Source organism: Astatotilapia calliptera, chromosome 9 (genome assembly GCF_900246225.1).
Source record: "Astatotilapia calliptera chromosome 9, fAstCal1.2, whole genome shotgun sequence".
NCBI lineage: Eukaryota > Metazoa > Chordata > Actinopteri > Cichliformes > Cichlidae > Astatotilapia > Astatotilapia calliptera.
In genome coordinates, this window is record NC_039310.1 from 31,518,587 (window position 1) to 31,528,579 (window position 9,993).

Below are 9,993 nucleotides of genomic sequence, written 5' to 3' on the forward strand. Positions count from 1 at the left end.
GTCGTGAGGTGTTAATCGCTTGCCATCACCAGTGTGTGAATGGGTGGATGACTGGATATGTAAAGCGCTTTGGAGTCCTTAGGGACTAGTAAAGCGCTATATAAATACAGGCCATTTACCATTTACACGACACACGATGAAGGCCAAAATCGGGCCGATCAACAAAACGTTCGCACGACTCAAAAATCGGCTCAAAATGGGCCAAAAATCGCACAGTGTAAACCCAGCATTGTACAGGGATGGTGTACATCAGCTGTTCACACAGGTGGAACGACTGCGTCCTGACCCTCAGAGCTCTCTCATATATCCAAAGCACACTGAGCCTCAGCTCATGTGTCTGAACTGCCGGAAATATTGAGCCACTAATTTGCTCTGCTAAAAACATAGCTGGCTGCTTTTTCTTTGTAAGGAAGTGACTGTTAGGAGATTAGAATAAGTTACCTTACATAGCACAAGATGAAATCTCACATTTTTATATTTTCCTGCTGTGGAACTCCTTTCCTCCACCCTGTTTGGGATTTGCAGTAACAGTCCTCCATCATCACTGATCCCAGCTGACATGAAGCATGAGTCCTGAAGACTGTTAAGTCCTCTAAGCACACGCTGGTCAGTTCATGTAGATCACAGTGTTGAGTAGGGCTGGGGCATATTATACCGTTCACGGTAATACTGGTACAATGCTAGGCAACGATAAGAAAATGAAATACTGCGATAGAATATGGGTAAAACGCGCAAGCGCAGTGCCGAAAAAGCGCGGCGCTAACGGAGAATGAGAATGGGGAAAGCAGATTGAGTGAAACGGATGAACCAGAATTAGTTTGTAAAAATGGTGCAACTTAACTGGTTTGGTGTTTGTCCATCAGATACACAACAAAGCACTTTTTTTTTGTAGAACATGCAAGTGGCCATCGTTATTGCCGTATTTGTTGGCCTAAGGTGCTCGTTAATCTGGGAGTAATCTGGGTCCTAAACGCCGTCCTTTAAGGTCCCGAAGTCAAACAAACATCACTGAGAGTTAAAAACTGTCTAAATTCTTCCATCTTTAATAAAATGACCAGTGTTGCTGCTTTACCAGGTATAACTATGATGTTTAACATCCAGGCATCCATGAAAACAGAATTCATTACATTTAACAGAGTTAGAAGTTAGCGGAAGTTAGCTCGCTAGTTTCGCTAGTTACCTAAGCATGATATAGCATGTTCTGACTGAGAGATTTCTGAAAAAAAAAATCAAACGTACAGCTCTGCTATCACTTCCAATATAAATGAAGACAATGACGTTTGTAGCGTTACTGAAGTTGGGCTAGCTGGTGTTTAATGCTGTGCTACGTGATCGCTAGCGACACAGCTATGTTAGCATAACATAAACAGTGAAGCTGGAGGACGAACACTAACACTTTTCCACTTATAAAAGTTAACGTTAAGGTTCCTGATAGTTAGAGACAAATGCAATCGCATGGCAGGATGCTGTAAACGGACCAAACTTCAGTCAGGAGAACAACTGAGATAATCCATCCACAATACGAGGTTAGTCATTAATATACTGCAACAACATGGGAATAGAGCTGCTGCCAGAGAATACAACATTAATGAATCAATGGTACAGAAGTGGAGGAAGCAAGAAGAATGAGTTCAATAAAGTTTGATTTATCTGACTGCTTTGTTTCGCTTGATGTGCCTTATAATCCTGTGCACCTTATGGTCCGAAAAATACATATTTGACTTTTTTATTTGGCACACTGCAGTTTAATGTTGCAAAGCACCTCTTTTTAACTTCAGTGGATATTATACATGGTTATCGTCAGTTATATCGTTATCGCAAATTTTCAAATATATATCGTGATATATATTTTTGGCCATATCGCCCTGCCCTAGTGTTGTGCTCATACAGCGTTCTTCACACAGCGACGACTCAACGGGAAGTAGTTTTATTCTAGCTGTGTGATGTTCAGTTGTGAGTTTAACAGCTGCTGATAAAAACTGTAAATATGTCAGCAGGTTACCGATGAAATAGAAAATGCAGTTATGACGAACACATGATATTACGTCGATGTTTTCATGAAAGATTAGGACTGTGGACAGCTATCTAAAGGATGCTCCGGCGTCTCCTCTGCTTAAGGACGCACTGAAGCTCCTTTCCTTAGTATGTGGGACAGCTCTGATTATGGCCGCCACACAGATACTTTCGGGTCACGTCTCTCAGTGAAGAACTTTCACTAGCAAAATGGACTCAGTGGGTTCAGTGAGCTGACAGGAAGTGACATCATTAACAGTTAGTGGTGGTTGATGTGACAGAAAGTTCAAAGATGAATCATCATTACGCTGATGGTGCGATCTCAAACATCGACTGTTTTTAAGAATCCAAACACTCTGAAGGGAAATCTTTAAAACCGCACCGTGAGTCGGAGGAGGCCTGTGAACATGTGACACATGGATCACATGACCTGACAATAAAAGCCTGCTCACACGTTTGCAGTGAAAGGCTTTTAATTTGAAATAATACAGGAAGTTTATGTATAAGGGTTGGAGCAGGTCAGGTCTGCTGATTGGAAGGTCGGCGGTCCGATCTCTGGCCGCTGCAGTCTGTGTACCCTTGTTTCTCCATTAGAGTGTGAATGAGTGTGATTGGGAGACAGAGGCGCGTTGTATATAGCGCTCAAAGAGAAGTGCTACATAAGAACCAGTCCATTTACCACAAACAGCATGATGCAGTAACAGGTGACCAGGTTGCTATGGTAACAGACACCATCCAGCTGTGTACTGCAACTCCATTTACGCTGTTGTAATGTCAGAGCTGATGTCATCTGTGTTCAGTATCATGTGACGTATCACGTGATCAGCTGTGACCTCATGCAAACAGCTACAGATGTTCTTCCTGGCTAGTGTCGTTAGCTAACCCTCAACACCTGGTTGTTGCTGGAGCCGGGGCATCGCCTCGGTCATAGCTGAAGGGAGAAATGGTGTCCTGGACCTCTGACATAGAACGCTGATCATTCATGCCTGAGGCCTTAGGATGGGGAAGGTATAGATCAGAGACACGAGGAGAACCTCACATGATTGTAATGTAAAAACGGGTGTTGATGATGTCACACATTTTGATTGGTCAGGTGGTTTCAGTCCTGGGGGATAATACTAGCTGTAAGTATCATTACCCCCAGACCAGGGTGCTTTGAACCTGATCACGTGATCTGTACCTGTTCTCAGATGGCGGAAATGGTGAAGTACGTGGACGACGAACATAAGAGCATCTTCTTGAAGCTGCTGAACGAGCAGCGGCTGGAGGGCGAGCACTGCGACATTGCCGTGGTCGTCGAAGACGTCAAGTTCCGTGCTCACCGCTGCGTCCTCGCCGCCTGCTCCAACTACTTTAAAAAGCTCTTCAAAAAACACGAGGTACCTCAAAAATACATCTGTGTACTTAATGAGTACTTCGAACACAAAGTATTGTGCAGATTTTTTCAGTTTTATTAGTATAGTGCCAACAACAGTTGCCTCAGGCAATTTAGATAGTAAGGTAAAGAGTACAATAATACAACAAATACAGTTTACCTGGTGAAGACCGACTGTGCAAGGTGACACCAAGGTCCCCGCCAGCAACATTTTATTAACATTTAAATCTACAACACATTTAATTTCATCATTTCATTTTAGAGGATCATCATTTAGCCTGGAGAAATAGTTTGCTGCTTTATAAGAAAGCCCTCCGCGAAGCCAGAACATCTTACTATTCGTCACTGATTGAAGAAAATAAGAACAACCCCAGGTTTCTCTTCAGCACTGTAGCCAGGCTGACAAACAGTCAGAGCTCTGTTGAGCCAACCATCCCTTTAACGTTAACTAGTAATGACTTCATGAACTTCTTCACAAATAAAATTTATACATTAGAGAAAAAAAGACCAATAATCATCCCACAGATGTAATATTATCTACAGCTGCTCTTAGTACTAATGCTTAGTATTGATGTTAAGTTAGACTCTTTTTCTCCAGTTGATCTTTCTGAGTTAACTTCAATAATTACTTCCTCCAGACCATCAACGTGTCTTTTAGACCCCATTCCTACAAAACTGCTCAAAGAAGTCCTGCCATTAATTAATTCTTCGATCTTAAATATGATCAACCTATCTCTAATGATCGGCTATGTACCACAGGCCTTCAAGCTGGCTGTAGTTAAACCTTTACTCAAAAAGCATCTCTAGACCCGGCAGTCGTAGCTAATTATAGGCCAATCTCCAACCTTCCTTTCATATCAAACATCCTTGAAAGAGTAGTTGTCAAACAGCTAACAGATCATCTGCAGAGGCTTATTTGAAGAGTTTCAGTCAGGTTTCAGAGCTCATCACAGCACAGAAACAGCTTTAGTGAAGGTTACAAATGATCTTCTTATGGCCTCTGACAGTGGACTCATCTCTGTGCTTGTCCTGCTAGACCTCAGTGCAGCGTTCGATACTGTCGACCATAATATCCTATTAGAGCGATTAGAACATGCTGTAGGTATTACAGGTACTGTGCTGCAGTGGTTTGTATCATATCTATCTAATAGACTCCAGTTTGTTCATGTAAATGGAGAGTCCTCTTCACAGCTTAACAGCTGTGTGCTGTGTCCCAGTTCAGGGTATAATGGTTACGCACACACAAACACACAGTAACACAGTATATATATATATATATCCATCCATCCATCCATCTTCATCCGCTTTATCTGAGGCCGGGTCGCGGGGGCAGCAGCCTAAGCAAAGAGGCCCAGACCTCCCTCTCCCCAGCCACCTCCTCCAGCTTATCCGGGGGAATACCAAGGCGTTCCCAGGCCAGCCGAGAGATATAATCTCTCCAGCGTGTCCTGGGTCTGCCCCGGGGCCTCCTCCCGGTGGGACATGCCTGGAACACCTCACCCAGGAGGTGCCCAGGGGGCATCCTTGTCAGATGCCCGAACCACCTCAGCTGGCTCCTTTCGATGTGGAGCAGCAGCTGCTCTACTCTGAGCCCCTCCCGGATGGCCGAACTTCTCACCCTATCTCTAAGGGAGAGGCCAGCCACCCTTCGGAGGAAGCTCATTTCTGCCGCTTGTATCCGCGATCTCGTTCTTTCGGTAACTACCCACAGCTCATTGCCATAGGTGAGGGTAGGGACGTAGATCGACCGGTAAATTAATAATAATAATAATACATTTTATTTAAATAGCGCCTTTGAGAGCTTCGCTTTTACACTCAGCTCCCTCTTCACCACGACGGACCGGTGCAGCGTCTGCATTACTGCAGCCCCAATCCGTCTGTCGATCTCCGGCTCCCTTCTCCCATCACTCGCGAACAAGACCCCGAGATACTTGAACTCCTCCACTTGGGGCAGGAACTCATCCCCGACCCGGAGTGGGCACTCCACCCTTGTCCGGCTGGGAACCATGGCCTCAGATTTGGAGGTGCTGATCCTCATTCCCGCTGCTTCACACTCGGCTGCGAACCGTTCCAGTGCGAGCTGGAGGCCCTCACCCGATGAAGCCAACAGAACCACATCATCCGCAAAAATCAGAGATGAGATTCTGAGGCCACCAAAGCGAAAGCCCTCCGCCACTTGGCTGCGCCTAGAAATCCTGTCCATAAAAATTATGAACAGAACCGGAGACAAAGGGCAGCCCTGGCAGAGCCCATCACCCACCGGGAACGAGTCCGACTTATTGCCGGCAATGTGAACCAAGCTCTTGCAACGGTTGTATAGGGATCGAATGGCCCGTAGCAATGGGCCAGACACCCCATACTCCCGCAACACCTCCCTCAGGACACCCCGAGGGACACGGTCAAATGCCTTCTCCAAGTCCACAAAACACATGTAGACTGGTTGGGCAAACTCCCATGCACCCTCAAGTATCCTCGAGCGGATAAAGAGCTGGTCCAGTGTTCCGCGACCAGGACGAAAACTGCATTGTTCCTCCTGTATCCGAGGTTCGACTAGCGGACGAACTCTCCTTTCCAGCACCCTGGCATAGACTTTCCCAGGGAGGCTGAGGAGTGTGATCCCCTGTAGTTGGAACACACCCTCCGGTCTCCCTTCTTAAAGATATATATATATCTCCTCCTATATATGATATGTGTAGACCTCAACACCCATAGAAAGATTGAGGCGGGATTGAAAAGTCCGTGTTGCTCGGCGACAGCCCCAAACATCACTGCTCTCGAGAAGATCTGCATGGAGGAATGGGCCAAAATACCAGCTACTGGTGTGCAAACCGGTAAAACCTATAGTAAACGTTTGACCTCTGTTATTCAAACAAAGGTTATGTACAAAGTATTGAGTTTATTTTTGTTATTGAGCCAACATACTATTTTTCCACCCTGATTTACGAATAAATTCTTTACCAAATCCTAACCATGTGGATTCATGGATTTTTTTTTTTTCACATTCTGTCTCTCACAGTTGAAGTTACTCTGGTGCCATTACTGACCGGTGTCATCATTTTTAGGTGGGGGAACTTGCACAATCGGTGGCTGACTAAATACTTTTTTGCCACTGTACATGTAGATAGGAAAGGTGACTGGGAAAGCGAACACCCATGCATCATGGGAAGCCCCGGCAGCCTCACGTCTATTGCCAGATAACTAAGGGAGGATTCAGGGTCACCTGTCCAGCCCTAACTATATGCTTAGGCAAAAGGAAAGTTTAAGGCCAATCTTAATTTTTAAAAATATTATTCAACAAAAAAAAAATTTTAATGAGGGGAAATAGGCCAGAGCTTTTCCAGGCTCTGCTCGACTACTCATCACCTTGACAATTAAGTCGAGCTGGTACAGACTCGACTGTAACACTGTGTTCGTGTTTTCCTCCCAAACAATAAGTTCAGTTGGAGCAGCCTTTCAATGCTCGCTGTGTCTCTCGCAGAAGTCCAGACCCAGACACAAGAGTAAAGCTAGTTTTCAGAAGCTACAAAAGCCCAACATCCGATACCCACGGTATTAGCCAGAGCCTTTATATGGTTCGAAGGCCGCGGACCTGTTTTATATAACGTGCCAAACAGTTATTCTAACGAGATGCTGCAAACGTGCAGCCTTACTTAATGTCCACCTATGTTACTCATTTATCAGATGATTAAGACCATCTACTGGTGTTGGGTGATGCGAGAGGTAACCTTCCAGTAATAGTAATAAATCAACACGCAATTGGACATGTCATGTACTATTCAAAAACACGTCTAGCTCTCATTGAGTACAGTAACAGAATAAATTACAAACTACAGTTTTGGGGCATGTGAGTCGGGTTAGTGAGGATACAATTTTTAAAGAACCTTCCCATCACTGATGCTGACGATACAGGCTCTAACCGTGTTTCGTGTGTGTCAGTATGTTTGATGTAGGAGGACAGCGGGACCGAAACGCAGGGAAGTGGATTTCAGTGCTTCAACGGTGAGTGAAAAAACAGATTTCTTACTCGATCGAGCCTGAAAAGCAGCAGGGAGTTTTGATGTGTGGTGTGCACTTTGCGTCCCAGAGTGTGACGCCATCGATCTTTCCGTGGCGCGAGCAGCAGCTACAACATGGTGATCACGTGAGGGACAACTCTCACCAAGCCGGTCTGGCGGAATCTCTAGTGACTCTTATCGATCCATCTGGACCAAAAACAGGTTCTCTGACTGACTGAAGTTGCCAGAATTACACTCTGATTGGCTGCCTTAAACAGTGCAGGGGCATAGCTCAGCTAGTAGATGGGTGCCCCATGATCGGGAGTGGCGGGTTCGATTCCCCTGAACAGCTACCTGAGGTATCCCTGAGCAAGGTACCGTCCTACACACTGCTCCTGGGCGCCCAATGGCTGCCCACTGCTTCACTGAGTGAATGGGTTAAATGCAGAGAGGATTTCCCCACGGGGACCCAATAAAGTACACTTTCTTCTTCTTCTTTCTTCTAAACACTTCCTAACCAACTGAGAACATGTAGTTGACTGTCCTTCTCTGATTGGCCGTAGGTTCCTGAAACTATTCAGTGATCGTCTCTTCCTGAACAAAACAGGATGTTCTTGCTGAGAAGATTCTGGCTGGAAAGTCGAAGCTGGAGGATTATTTCTCCAGAATATAACACACTACCAGCTTCCTGCTGATGGTAAATATCCAAGAGTGTGGAAAGTTAATGTCCTTTCTCAAAAGGTTTGCACTGATTTCAAACTTGCTGCTTCCTTCTCGCTGGAATAGGCTGCAGAAATGTGCAGGAGACTTAAGGTTTAACTGAGTTTAAGGCCATTTTAAATGAGCTGAATGCAGTTAATTCAGGATGCAAATGGTTTTCCTGAATATTATTAGCCTTGTTTCTGGCCTGGAGCGTTGCTTCTGAAGGCTTATTGTGACTGAAGTCTGTACGTGATTTCCCCCCCCCTCTTTGTGTGATTGACTGCTGTAATGACTTGTGTGATAATATATGTGTAGCTTACGCCTGTAATGCTGTCATTCTTGGTTGGGACTTTTAATCTTGAGACTTTTTATTTTTTCCTGGTTGTAATAAACACAAATTTGAAATCTGTCCCCAAACACGTGAGTGCGCCTCGAGCATGTGAACACACCTCTTGACCAGCACACTTGTTTCAGCTGTTCCAGACACTGATGAAGACCCCAAAGTGATGAGGGCCAAGTTTTTCATCAGAGATGATTTTCTGGAAAATCGCTCCCGCCTTGACATCACGCTATCACACGGATGGCGTGTTCAGACTAACATGCGACTCCCGTTTCAGAGATCAGTACAGCGAGGGTGACGGCAAACATTACTGCTACCTCACTTCACCTGTGCTGATTGACACAAGGACATTCCGCCGTGTCTTCAACGAGCTGCCGTGACATCATCCAGCGGATGCACTGCGGCAGTATGAACTGCTCTGACTGCTGGGCGCCGCCTGGCCCCGGCCACTCTGAAGAAGCCGATAAGTAATGGAAGCAGATACCGGATCAATGCTCATAGCGTTTGTGATATTTTTTAGTGATTATAGATTAAGGAACAGGACTTCTTATAGCTGTGTGTCTCCATGTTCTTTATGTTCTGCAGGGCAATTGTGGTCAGAATTATTTGGCATGCAGCCAATGTGTCATGTGGAGGAGGTGGAGTCTGGAAATCTATTTTTACATTTATTTGTGTTATCTTTTGCTCTTGATTGGCTGATCCATTTGAATAATTAAACACCTTTGTTTACCGTAACTTGGGTCAAAGGTCAGTCTTTATTCAGAAGCTGTTCAAATGTTTTTATTTGTTATTCAGAGGCTAAGTGTTTACCTGCAGGTTTGCCAGGTTGTGTCCTGGCCTGCTACGCCACGTAACTATAGACTCAAGATTCAAGTCCACAGCAGATAGAATATAAGTGGACAGGAAACGACTCTGTCTCTATATCTCGAAGACTCTTTCCAATTAATTTCCAAATTAAAATTCAGGGATCTTTCCCTTTAAAAAAAAACAACAAAAAAAAAAACCTGCTTCACATTTTAAGAGCTTCACGTTGTTGATTTTGAACACTTCTCAGAAACAAAGCTTGTGACGATTGTTTTCACTCTTTGAGAAGCAACAGCACACAGAGAAACTGGGGACTTTGAGTGAGACCAAGATATGTTCACTTTCTGCTCCTGAACAATTAACATATCTTATGGTTTTGATCCAACTGAAAACATACAAATAAAATTTTTATTTTTATTTTTGTTGCTGATCTCAGATGACAGTGCATCTAAATAAAGGGACAAGAGACACAGAACTACTACTCTGTCATTAAAAGATTGAAGAGAGTAATGTAGCTTACTGCCAACATGTAGATGAAAATGAGCTGGGTAACTAACCTCAGGCTGGCAGTATTATACTGCTGGCTTTAATGCCACAAAACTAGCCAGGTGAGCAGGTGCAGATGACTCTGCCGGCTTGAGGACTCTGATCACAAGAGCAGGTACGAAGCACTAAAGTTGATCTCGTTTATCCTCAGTCTTTAACTAAAAATAATAAACTGTGAGAGGATGAGATAACTGAGCTATGCTGCAGAATCAATGTAC

The 9,993-nt window shown here is 44.5% G+C and overlaps 1 pseudogene; it reads left to right on the plus strand.

Moving 5' to 3' along the window:
- Nucleotides 1-7,697: 7,697 nt before the first annotated feature.
- On the plus strand, nt 7,698-8,902 carry LOC113028838 (guanine nucleotide-binding protein G(olf) subunit alpha-like; annotated as a pseudogene).
- Nucleotides 8,903-9,993: the final 1,091 nt, after the last annotated feature.